The sequence below is a fragment of the Triticum dicoccoides genome, chromosome 3B (genome assembly GCF_002162155.2).
Source record: "Triticum dicoccoides isolate Atlit2015 ecotype Zavitan chromosome 3B, WEW_v2.0, whole genome shotgun sequence".
Lineage (NCBI taxonomy): Eukaryota > Viridiplantae > Streptophyta > Magnoliopsida > Poales > Poaceae > Triticum > Triticum dicoccoides.
Genome location: NC_041385.1, coordinates 38,528,402 through 38,533,784, shown reverse-complemented (window position 1 = coordinate 38,533,784; position 5,383 = coordinate 38,528,402).

The window sequence follows — 5,383 nt, the reverse complement described above, 5'->3', positions numbered from 1 at the left end:
CTATGGTGGAGAGAAGGGGCGGCGCTATGGTGGGGAGGTGGGGAGTGGGAGCGGGGCGGCGCAGAGAAGGGAGGGAGAAGCTAGGGTTCGTCGGGGAGAGGGGAGGGGAATGGGGAAATTTTGGGAGGGGAAGGGAGGGGATCCCGCGTGTTAGTGGGAGAGGGAGTGGTGGGTCCTGCCTGGTAGTGGGAGAGGGAGTGGAGGGAAATTTTGGGAGAGGGAAATTTTGGTGGAGGGAAAATTTTGGTGTGGGAGGGAAATCCTTTTGGGTTTGGGTGTAGAAAAAAATAGGGTTTTTTTTTGTAAACTTTGTAGAAATCATGGTTAAAATCATACCGAGTAGCTGAAGAAAACGCCGGTATTGCAAGTTTAGTATTTTTGCTAGTTGGTAGGCCACATTTGATGATGTGACGCGGAGGTCTCCCATTTTTTTGATTTTTTTGAATTTTTTATGGTGTTTTAAAAAACCGGCCGATTTCGTCGCGGCGACCGTCCGTGGCTAGGGTTTGAGCCGTGCAAATCTGTTGTCGATTCTGTGATGGAATGCCTACCTGTGAAGCTAAAAAGCATTTTTAGTGAAAATAACGGGGAAGCTATGGAGGACCCGCAGTTCAAATTCCAGCCGGTTCCAGCTGAATCGGCCGAAGGTGGTCCGAATTGCCGGGAGTAGCTACGAGGGTCGGAAATGCATGCTTTTTGGCGACCGTCCGTAAAATAGGGTCTACTTTGAAATAGACATGGAATGGCGCCGTTTGGGGTGCCCCTCGTTGTAGCCGCTTCACGAAAAACGCATGTCTTTTGCATTCAAAAAATGAAAAATGGTTTTTTTTGTTAAACAAGTTGGAACCTCGCTTTGGCAACATTGTTTGCCATCACAATACGGAGGCATGCGCCCAATTTGGGCATATTATCAGAAACTATTCAACGGATGCGGCCATATCATAGCTAGTTTGGCTTGAAAGGCATGAATCTTCGTTCGTGGTAGGTCGTTTTTGAGAACACTTTTTCAAGAAAACGCCGGTATTGCAAGTATAGTATTTTTGCTAGTTGGTAGGCCACATTTGATGATGTGACGTGGAGGTCTCCCATTTTTTTTGATTTTTTTGAATTTTTTACGGTGTTTTCAAAAACCGGCCGATTTCGTCGCGGCGACCGTCCGTGGCTAGGGTTTGAGCCGTGAAAATCTGTTGTCGATTCTATGATGGAATGCCTACCTGTGAAGCTAAAAAGCATTTTTAGTGAAAATAACGGGCAAGCTATGGAGGACCCGCAGTTCAAATTCCAGCCGGTTCCAGCTGAATCGGCCGAAGGTGGTCCGAATTGCCGGGAGTAGCTACGAGGGTCGGAAATGCATGCTTTTTGGCGACCGTCCGTAAAATAGGGTCTACTTTGAGATAGACATGGAATTGCGCCGTTTGGGGTGCCCCTCCTTGTAGCCGCTTCACGAAAAACGCATGTCTTTTGCATTCAAAAAATGAAAAACGGTTTTTTTTGTTAAATAAGTTGGAACCTCGTTTTGGCAACATTGTTTGCCATCACAAGACGGAGGCATGCGCCCAATTTGGGCATATTATCAGAAACTATTTAACGGATGCGGCCATATCATTGCTAGTTTGGCTTGAAAGGCATGAATCTTCGTTCGTGGTAGGTCGCTTTTGAGAACACTTTTTCAAGAAAACACCGGTATTGCAAGTTTAGTATTTTTGCTAGTTGGTAGGCCACATTTGATGATGTGACGCGGAGGTCTCCCATTTTTTTTGATTTTTTTTGAATTTTTTACGGTGTTTACAAAAACCGGCCGATTTCGTCGCGGCGACCGTCCGTGGCTAGGGTTTGAGCCGTGCAAATATGTTGTCGATTCTGTGATGGAATGCCTACATGTGAAGCTAAAAAGCATTTTTAGTGAAAATAACGGGCAAGCTATGGAGGACCCGCAGTTCAAATTCCAGCCGGTTCCAGCTGAATCGGCCGAAGGTGGTCCGAATTGCCGGGAGTAGCTACGAGGGTCGGAAATGCATGCTTTTTGGCGAACGTCCATAAAATAGGGTCTACTTTGAGATAGACATGGAATGGCGCCGTTTGGGGTGCCCCTCCTTGTAGCCGCTTCACGAAAAACGCATGTCTTTTGCATTCAAAAAATGAAAAACGGTTTTTTTGTTAAACAAGTTGGAACCTCGCTTTGGCAACATTGTTTGCCATCACAAGACGGAAGCATGCGCCCAATTTGGGAATATTATCAGAAACTATTCAACGGATGCGGCCATATCATTGCTAGTTTGGCTTGAAAGGCATGAATCTTCGTTCATGGTAGGTCGCTTTTGAGAACACTTTTTCAAGAAAACGCCGGTATTGCAAGTTTAGTTTTTTTGCTAGTTGGTAGGCCACATTTGATGATGTGACGCGGAGGTCTCCCATTTTTTTGATTTTTTTGAATTTTTTACGGTGTTTTCAAAAACCGGCCGATTTCGTCGCGGCGACCGTCCATGGCTAGGGTTTGAGCCGTGCAAATCTGTTGTCGATTCTGTGATGGAATGCCTACCTGTGAAGCTAAAAAGCATTTTAGTGAAAATAACGGGCAAGCTATGGAGGACCCGCAGTTCAAATTCCAGCCGGTTCCAGCTGAATCGGCCGAAGGTGGTCCGAATTGCCGGGAGTAGCTACGAGGGTCGGAAATGCATGCTTTTTGGCGACCGTCCGTAAAATAGGGTCTACTTTGAGATAGACATGGAATGGCGCCGTTTGGGGTGCCCCTCCTTGTAGCCGCTTCACGAAAAACGCATGTCTTTTGCATTCAAAAAATGAAAAATGGTTTTTTTTTGTTAAACAAGTTGGAACCTCGCTTTGGCAACATTGTTTGCCATCACAAGACGGAGGCATGCGCCCAATTTGGGCATATTATCAGAAACTATTCAACGGATGCGGCCATATCGTTGCTAGTTTGGCTTGAAAGGCATGAATCTTCGTTCGTGGTAGGTCGTTTTTGAGAACACTTTTTCAAGAAAACGTCGGTATTGAAAGTTTAGTATTTTTGCTAGTTGGTAGGCCACATTTGATGATGTGACGCGGAGGTCTCCAATTTTTTTTGATTTTTTTGAATTTTTTACGGTGTTTTAAAAAACCGGCCGATTTCGTCGCGGCGACCGTCCGTGGCTAGGGTTTGAGCCGTGCAAATCTGTTGTCGATTCTGTGATGGAATGCCTACCTGTGAAGCTAAAAAGCATTTTTAGTGAAAATAACGGGCAAGCTATGGAGGACCCGCAGTTCAAATTCCAGCCGGTTCCAGCTGAATCGGCCGAAGGTGGTCCGAATTGCCGGGAGTAGCTACGAGGGTCGGAAATGCATGCTTTTTGGCGACCGTCCGTAAAATAGGGTCTACTTTGAGATAGACATGGAATGGCGCCGTTTGGGGTGCCCCTCCTTGTAGCCGCTTCACGAAAAACGCATGTCTTTTGCATTCAAAAAATGAAAAACGGTTCTTTTTGTTAAATAAGTTGGAACCTCGCTTTGGCAGCATTGTTTTCCATCACAAGACGGAGGCATGCGCCCAATTTGGGCATATTATCATAAACTATTCAACGGATGCAGCCATATCATTGCTAGTTTGGCTTGAAAGGCATGAATCTTCGTTCGTGGTAGGTCGCTTTTGAGAACACTTTTTCAAGAAAACGCCGGTATTGCAAGTTTAGTATTTTTGCTAGTTGGTAGGCCACATTTGATGATGTGACGCTGAGGTCTCCCATTTTTTTGATTTTTTTGAATTTTTTACGGTGTTTTCAAAAACCGGCCGATTTCGTCGCGGCGACCGTCCGTGGCTAGGGTTTGAGCCGTGCAAATATGTTGTCGATTCTGTGATGGAATGCCTACCTGTGAAGCTAAAAAGCATTTTTAGTGAAAATAACGGGCAAGCTATGGAGGACCCGCAGTTCAAATTCCAGCCGGTTCCAGCTGAATCGGCCGAAGGTGGTCCGAATTGCCGGGAGTAGCTACGAGGGTCAGAAATGCATGCTTTTTGGCGACCGTCCGTAAAATAGGGTCTACTTTGAGATAGACATGGAATGGCGCCGTTTGGGGTGCCCCTCCTTGTAGCCGCTTCACGAAAAACGCATGTCTTTTGCATTCAAAAAATGAAAAATGGTTTTTTTTTGTTAAACAAGTTGGAACCTCGCTTTGGCAACATTGTTTGCCATCACAAGACGGAGGCATGCACCCAATTTGGGCATATTATCAGAAACTATTCAACGGATGCGGCCATATCGTTGCTAGTTTGGCTTGAAAGGCATGAATCTTCGTTTGTGGTAGGTCGTTTTTGAGAACACTTTTTCAAGAAAACGTCGATATTGCAAGTTTAGTATTTTTGCTAGTTGGTAGGCCACATTTGATGATGTGACGCGGAGGTCTCCCATTTTTTTGATTTTTTTTGAATTTTCTACGGTGTTTTCAAAAACCGGCCGATTTCGTCGCGGCGACCGTCCATGGCTAGGGTTTGAGCCGTGCAAATCTGTTGTCGATTCTGTGATGGAATGCCTACCTGTGAAGCTAAAAAGCATTTTTAGTGAAAATAACGGGCAAGCTATGGAGGACCCGCAGTTCAAATTCCAGCCGGTTCCAGCTGAATCGGCCGAAGGTGGTCCGAATTGCCGGGAGTAGCTACGAGGGTCAGAAATGCATGCTTTTTGGCGACCGTCCATAAAATAGGGTCTACTTTGAGATAGACATGGAATGGCGCCGTTTGGGGTGCCCCTCCTTGTAGCCGCTTCACGAAAAACACATGTCTTTTGCATTCAAAAAATGAAAAACGGTTTTTTTGTTAAACAAGTTGGAACCTCGCTTTGGCAACATTGTTTGCCATCACAAGACGGAGGCATGCGCCCAATTTGGGCATATTATCATAAACTATTCAACGGATGCAGCCATATCATTGCTAGTTTGGCTTGAAAGGCATGGATCTTCGTTTGTGGTAGGTCGCTTTTGAGAACTCTTTTTCAAGAAAACGCCGGTATTGCAAGTTTAGTATTTTGCTAGTTGGTAGGCCACATTTGATGATGTGACGCGGAGGTCTCCCATTTTTTTGATTTTTTTTGAATTTTTTATGGTGTTTTCAAAAACTGGCCGATTTCGTCGCGGCGACCGTCCATGGCTAGGGTTTGAGCCGTGCAAATCTGTTGTCGATTCTGTGATGGAATGCCTACCTGTGAAGCTAAAAAGCATTTTTAGTGAAAATAACGGGCAAGCTATGGAGGACCCGCAGTTCAAATTCCAGCCGGTTCCAGCTGAATCGGCCGAAGGTGGTCCGAATTGCCGGGAGTAGCTACGAGGGTCGGAAATGCATGCTTTTTGGCGACCGTCCGTAAAATAGGGTCTACTTTGAGATAGACATGGAATG